The sequence below is a fragment of the Saccoglossus kowalevskii genome, chromosome 8 (assembly GCF_978046115.1).
Source record: "Saccoglossus kowalevskii chromosome 8, keSacKowa6.1, whole genome shotgun sequence".
NCBI lineage: Eukaryota > Metazoa > Hemichordata > Enteropneusta > Harrimaniidae > Saccoglossus > Saccoglossus kowalevskii.
In genome coordinates, this window is record NC_140648.1 from 15,328,465 (window position 1) to 15,336,784 (window position 8,320).

The 8,320-nt window shown below is 37.8% G+C and overlaps 1 pseudogene; it reads left to right on the top strand.

The window, feature by feature from the left end:
* The first annotated feature begins 1,480 nt into the window (after window positions 1–1,480).
* Window positions 1,481–7,815, top strand: LOC144357847 (peptidase M20 domain-containing protein 2-like; annotated as a pseudogene).
* The last annotated feature ends 505 nt before the right edge of the window (window positions 7,816–8,320 follow it).

An 8,320-nucleotide genomic window follows, 5' to 3' on the forward strand; every position in this document is an offset into this window, starting at 1 on the left:
AAATAAATGACGAGAGTAATTCATAGTATAATATATATGTTATACTAATTACACGTTTATTAAATTATACGTCATTACTTTGTACAGCCTCCCTAAATACCAATAAAACAATAAAATACAGTTGAGAACCGTCAAACCCAAATTAAAATATAGTTACAATTACAAGAAATCAATAGAGATTTGAAAATAGGTATTCACCAATGTTTTGTCTTTGTTAGCAATGTCAATATTTCAAATTATCTACAAATTCTGTTAGAATAGTGTTTATGGAATATTATCGCGATTAACGGCCATCAACTTTTCGAGTTTATAAATATAAATGAATATGAATATACCAAGATTCATATTTATATTTTGAAACCACATCCTACGTTGATGGCGCTAACACATTGGAGTGATGCCACACTAAGAGCGAAATCAAAAGCACAATAAACAGGTTAGGACAAAGGTTCAGCTATAGAACATATGTAATGTAATACAAGTTAGGTTCACTGTTTATAATAACTTAGTTAAACTTTGAGACATTCAATGGAATGGTTATTAGCTAGGATCAGTGAACTTGACACATTTCAGAAATGTTCAGATCATATTAGGTCGTACTATACCTTTTAAGGCGGGTCTTCTCTTTATTGGTTAGCAGTATGTCATAAGAATAGTGTATGGTTCAGGGTAAGGTACAAGATATATGACACATTGTAGGAGTAGATAATTATGAATACAATAAATAGAATCCCATTCACATTAATATTACAATTTTTGCAAATCTAGTCTCAATCAGTATTTAGTGACAAAGGACGATATCGCAGTGTATATTGTTTGCACTTGTTGGCAATTGAAACCTTTTTAAAAAGGTAGTATGGTAGGTCGTTGTTGAATTGATAATGACCGTCTTTTGCCACGGATTCTTTGAGTGTCCACAAACCTACATTTACACCTCCAGCAAATTAAATAAATTAACCTAATTTTACTAAAGTAAACTTAATTTGCTAAGCCAATTGCCTCTTAAAATGGATCCGCTATCAATAATAGGCGTATTTGGTTGCATCAGGCTGAACTGATATGGTAATTTATGTGGGCAAAACATTCAACGAGGGCAATTTGTTCGGTTGTACGTTTTATTTAATTTATATACAAATTTTGGATTAATTAAAAATACAACTCTCATGATAAACTAAACATAGACATGGGTCGTAGTGAAATTGTTAGCAGGTCTTTTGTAGTATTAGTTTTTCATTGTTTCCCAGAATAAAAATTATACTGTTTTTATAAATGATAATACATTTCTGCTTCTGTTATTATGAATTTAAACATGGCACAACATGAATGCATTTATTATATTTTTGCGTCAATATTTCAACACCGTGAAGAACGATATACATCTATTATCTAATGTATTATAATATAATCATAATGTAACTCACTAACTTTAGATCATTCATTATTTGTCTTCATACAGATCACAGTCAGTTTGTAAGTAAGCATGTCAACATTTGAGGTCTTATTACAAATAGCGTCGAAAACTATTAATAAATCTGCTGATGACCTCAATAATTTGAGTCAAGACATTTGGAAAAATCCAGAAATCAGTTTTAAAGAGCACCATGCGCATGAAGTGTTAACTGACTTCTTGGAGGATCATGGCTTTAATGTGGAAAGAAATTATCACCTGAACACAGCATTCTGAGCTACTTATGGTAATGAAGATGGTTTGAATGTATGCGTGATATGTGAATATGATGCATTACCTGAAATTGGACATGCATGTGGTCATAATTTAATAGCGGAATGTGGAGCTGGTGCTGGATTGGGAATCAAGGCAGCCATGGAAGCAGCTGGGAAACCAATGGGAAAGGTATATACGTACACGTTATAAGATCTTTTCATTAATATCATTTAATTTAATTTTCCACAGTTTGAATAAATCACAATGAGATCATAATAGACAAAACGAACTGTTTTGTTTACTTCTAGTTTAAAGAAAAAAGTCGCAATCCTAATTTAAGTCATATTATTTAGAACTGTTACACTTAGTGCAAGTACACATCAACATTGAACCAATTAGTGTTTCACCATTGTATATATGATTCCCTGTGCATCTTTATGTAAAGGCAGTTGCAAAATGTAGCAGTATCTTTTCTCCAATTTATTGTATAGGTGCGTGTTTAGTAATATACAGTGGCGGGATTAGTTGAAGATTTCTATATACACAATGCTTGTGCCGCCCATATATCTTTTGCTTGTGTCCTGATTATTATTAGGTGTGCAGCAAGTATAGCTTTCTGACAGCCCATTGTTCAAGTTCTGCTATTTTTCCAGCCATAGCGCAAAATAAAAATAACCTATTTTTCTCGAATTGTGTATACTGATATGTATAAATTAGAAGTCGGCCTCCGTTCGTCTAGGAAGACAATGGGTTGCGCCATGATGTAGTTGAACTTGAGCAGCATCTGTGGTGGCTGTAGAGCCCAATCCTTGAGTGACAGTCCATGTCACAGTCCCCGCAGATGAAAACTGAGTTGTCGAGTGAGCTGGTAGATGCTTTTCTCCACAGTCGCTTCTGTCGCTGTCTTTCATGTCTGTTCTCCTCTGCGCCCTGGATGCCTTTGCTGACTGCTTGTCTCCATGCTGAGCGGTCATCAGCTGTAATCTCCCATGACTGTGTGTCTATATGAGTAGCCTTGAGGTCTCTTTTACAGACGTCAGAGAACCTCAGGCGTGGCCGACCAACTGGGCGTGCTCCTTCCTCTAGTTGATCGTACAGCTTTACAGTCCTTTGGAAGACGTCCCTTGTCCATACGGCTAATATGACCCAGCCAGCGCAGTCGTCTTTGACTCAGCATGGCGAAGATTGATGTTGTCTTGGCCTTGCTGAGAGCTTCATGATTGGTGATCTTGTCCTCCCAGGTGATCCCTAATAGTCGACGTAGGCACCTCATGTGGTAGGCGTTTAGTTTAGTCTCCTGACTTGTGTAAGTTGCCCATGTTTCATTACTGTATAGAAGGGTGCTGAAAACACATGCGTGCTAGACTTTCAACTTTGTGCTAAGAGTCAGGTTTTTGTTCTCCCAGACTCTCTTTGTCAGCTTGGACATCACTCCTGTGGCTTTTCCAATGCGAGCATTTATCTCTGCATCAAGGGACAGTTTCTGAGAGATGTTTGAGCCCAAGTATCTGAAGTTGTCGACCACAGCCAACTGTGAGTCATCGATTGTGATGGAGGGTGGTATTGGAGGGTCATGTGCCATTACTTCCGTCTTCTTAATGCTGATTGTGAGAGCGAACTCTTTGCAGGCTTTAGAGAAGTGGTCCATAAGTCGTTGAAGATGGGTGTGACTCGCTAGAGCAGCATCGTCAGCAAACAACATTTTTCTGAAAAGAACACGTGTGATCTTGGACTTAGCCCAGAGCCGAGCCAAGTTGAAGAGTTTGCCGTCATGCCTGGTGTGAATGTAGACACCATCAGATGAAGAGTTGAAGGCATAGTACAGAAGGAGAGAGAAAGAAGATGCCGAAGTGTGTGGGGCGAGCAAGCATCCTTGCTTAACACTGCTGCAAATGTCGAATGGTTCAGATGAATCCCCGTTGAAGCTGACAGTGCCTTTCATGCATGTATGGAAAGACTTGATGAGGCTTAGAAGCTTTGGAGGGCAGCTTATGCGCTGGAGAAGACTGAATAAGCCACTGCGGCTTACCAGGTCGAAGGCCTTGGTAAGGTCAACGAAGGCCAAGTTTAGAGGTTGTCACATTTCCCTGCACTTTTCCTGGAGAAGATCATGTCTATGGTGGAGCGACCTGATGTAAAACCACATTGTGATTCATTGTGATTCTGCAAAGGCCTGCAGTCTTGTAAGGATAACATGCGCGAACACCATGCCTACGATGCTGAGGAGGGATATTCCACGGTAGTTGTTGCAGTCAGAGCGGTCACCTTTGTTCTTGTATAGAGTCACTGTCTTTGAGTTCCTCATATCCTGGGGCACTTCACCTTCTTTCCAACACAAACAGAGTAGCCCATGAAGATGTGGCAGTAGGCCTGATTTACCTTTTTTATTACCTCTAGGGGAATGGCATCATTTCCTGGTGCTTTACCACTGGCTAATGCATTGATAGCTTTTTCAAGTTCTTCCATGGTGGGTTCGGCATCGAGGTGACTCATACTTGGGAGCTCGGGAATACTGTTGATGGGTCTTCAGATACTTTATTTTCGGTTAAGTAGAGCTCTAGGTAGTGCTCCACCCATCTTTCCATATGCTTGGAGCGATCGGAGATTGTCTGTCCATCTTTGGCCTTGAGGGGAGCTGATTTTTTTGTGACTGACCCTGTGGCTTGCTTGATTCCTTCATACATGAGCCTTATATTGCATATGAAGATGAAGATGCATATGTATAAATTAGAAGTACAGCATATCATAATAGCAAGTCACTTGACCAAATACTTTTACCGAACATTTAGAAAGAAAGTGGTTTTTAAATTGATCCTCTTCTCCAGAACGATCTTGTGTGTGATACAAGGTGAAGATTTCTCATTGAGCATAAAGTCAGGAGTAATAGTTGGGTCAGAAAATTAGGAAAATATGCGAAAGATAGCGATCGCGTAATGTCTGAGTGCATACTTTGCAGTATCCTCGTCATAAACTTATTATTACACATCTTTTCCTCCAAGGAATACTTAATTGGAACGCCGAAATTACGGTAGGATGAAAATACCCGGTGCAATACCGCAAATATTATGGCATTATGGTGACAGATGTATAATAATATATAATATCTTACCAATACTGTTCATTCTTTGATTATGCATTCAAGTGGTCGTACAAATCCGCGTCATAAGCATCTGTTAATTATGAATAATGCAATATGCTCTTCTCGTTATTTGGTGTTGAGTCTCAGTTAGTGTTTAACAGAGAACGGCACTTCATTGACAGTTGACTATATTGGGAACACCGGTGAAGAAGCTGGTGGCGGTAAAATTAAGCTGATAGAAGCTGGCGTGTTTAATGACATTGACATTGCTATGATGGTTCATCCTGCGAACAGAAAAAATACCGTGTATTCCAACGCTTTGTCTGCAGTGTCGTAAGTATGTTTTCTGTATTAACATTTTATTTCCTAGTATGTTGGCAAAATATGTAGAAACGTAATCATTTGATTTTTCCCTTTATTAAGATTGGACTTCAAAAAATACACTGCGTACAGTGTTGACAGTGTTCAAATTCTGACACAATAAAACAGTATCTCTGTATCTCTAAATTTGAGTTAAAATATATATCACTTTATATATTGAGTGTTGTGTGCAAAACGATGGTAATAGGGCATCAGGATGTGCTAGAGATTGTGACTGTATAAAGGATATAGTATAGTAGCACTTGTGAAATTGACATACTGCTTGATCATTCAAAGTAATCCCTAAAATAGATATTTAGATTAATAATATGAGGTTATTACGAGGATACCTCAATGTATGCACGATGACAGTACAGCGGAAGTATCGACCGACGCGCAGCGGAAGTGGATGCTAAAGTGTACTGTATAATCAGCAAACTTATTTGTGTGGAGTCCGGCCAAACCCTGGTGGCAGCCATGTTTGTTTTTATTATTAGGGGCCGCTTACGCACGTAATCATTCCCAATTTGGAATTCACATTTCCTAATATGGTAGACAGAAAATAGCCTGTAAAATACCGCAAAATTATGGCACATTGCATAACATAAACATTTGAGAAACTTGAATCGTTGTTCGACCAGATGTGTTTGTGATGGTATCTTCATAAATAAGAGTACAGTATACATTATATCGCTGGATGATTGACATCAACTATGATTTTTAGATTTGACGTCGATTTTATCGGTAAAGCTGCCCACGCAGCCTATGCACCCTGGCAAGGCATCAACGCTCTGGATGCCGCTGTCATGAGACAACAGATGAAACCAACATGGAGAACTCACGGTGAGAAGTATACTAGTTTGTGTTCTTTATTAGGAGTATATGGAGCATGATACGTGGAAAATGGTGATACGACATCATTTAATATTGAAACATTGATTCAGTTCGACTATAAGCTAATACACTTTTAGAATCATGTGTAACTAAATATGTAACTCCTTTGGAGCACATTTAGAATATAAATTCAACCTCATTTGCAAATGGCCGTCTAAGGCTCTGTGAAGACGAAAAAGCCACTTGTTTGCCCTCAAACAATAGCTCTTTTCCTTCTGTAATCTCGTACACAATTCCAAATTACCATGGTTACATAGGTTAAGGGAAATGAATACTATATGAGAAGCGAAATCAAATCATGTGGCTCTCTCAACATAAACTCGTTGGTAATTTGAGAGTAGACTCTATTAGACCATCCTGTGTTTATTTTCATAAATGTGGTCAAAATTTGTGTATTTCAATGTGTTAGACCACTATTTTATCATATAGTCTACGAATTATACACTGAATACATGCATGTTTAGCCAAATATGTTTATTTCTCAAAGGCGTGATTAGATGCGGTTATGTCAAACCAAGCATCATAACAGAGAGGTCAAAAGTTGAATACCGTCTTCGAGCGCCAATGGCATCAGAGCTGCGAATATTACGAGAGAAGGCCAAAGCATGTGCTGAGGGGGCTGCAATGTCAACAGGATGTAATGTATATAGCTTTTGTTAAATCAATTGCATGACATTTGACAATTGTAAGTATACAGGCAAATGACCATAGCATAACAACACATTCGCACTGGTCGGTCGTTGAGTTTCTTTCGGACAAGGTGATTCATCTCCAATTTTATTATCCGCTAACCGGCCAATTGATTTTCATATATATACTAGGTTTTAACTTGAAAATGTAAAATTGAACAATGTATTAGGTCACATGACATAACATATCACTGCCTATAGATTACAAACACAAATGTAGCATAGAATCAAATTGACAAATATGTGAAATAGACAAATATGTGTTTTAAACATGTCACGTAATATAACATCACGGGCAGCAAAACTCTGTTGAGTCTTTTTCCCCAACATTTGTAAATTTATATGAAATTTGAAATGATTCTTTCACAATGCCATTCTAAATAATAGATTTGTGTACACCCCGATTCAGATATGGTGCAATACTGAGCAGTGCAGTTCATCGAAACGACGTTTGTCATGACCTGTTTCAGGCCTAAAATAGTATGTAATTCTCTCGCATCATCACGTTCCAAATGCCACGACTAAATAGTCAAGGGGGGTCAGTGGACGCGCGATAAAGACAGAAAATGAACAACTTTTGTGTTTTTTGTCAACGAGATTTTGGCAGCCATTTGTATATTTGTTATGTTTTGCTTCTCATTCAAGGTAGAATACAATTTCCATACACAGTACAACAACACCATTTCAAACAAGACTCTGGCTAAAATATTTCAGTCGCACGGAGAATCACTTGGGGTTAAGTATATAGCAGATGAAAATGCGGGTGCTTCGACCGACATGGGAAATGTGACGTATGAAGTACCAGGTATTCACCCAATTTATGGACTGGCTACTGATAGTGTTAATCACTCGCAGGGATTCATGAAAGCTGCCGGTAACTGAGATTTAAATGCTACACCTAATCATATACGTATTACGACGCCAATAAATATTGACGCAACCCACGCTCTACATTGCTACATATTTTATATTCGTTACAGGTGCACCTGAAGCCCAGGAACCAACATTGACCAACGCCAAGGTCATGGCGTATACGGCGCTGGAGGTTCTATATAAAGGGGAAGACATCATGAAACAAATTAGAGAAGATTTTAAAGAAGATATGAAAATTAATTAGCAATCAATATATTAAAATAGAAATAAAGAATTTAATTAATGTTACACCTTATATCTACATGTTCAATTGATGTCTATGTCAATATTGGTTTTCCCTGGCTGAAATGACCTTCCGAAAGATATTTTCATAGTTTTCAGTAATAACATTCATCAACGTATTTAGTTTGGTTAATATATTATTCAACAACAACGACAAAAATATTTATTAAAATGTGTTCTTATTAATTTTCATTAAATGTAATTACTTGTGTATACCTTTTCTGTCCCGTATATCGTGGCTATATGCTTTAGCTTATTTACTAATCATTGAAGCTTGTGTCGGCCGTTGTCACTCGCACGGACGGTTATTATACAGGAAACACTCGACGAAGGTGGTGACGTTACATGTTGTATGTGAATGTTTTGGTTCGTAAACTATATGTCTATCGGGCGATAGGCATGTAAGACAACTATAACAGTTCGAGTTTGGGCATTTGTACTCTCGCACATTTTTTCTCGGAGATCTTATGTTGGCACAAA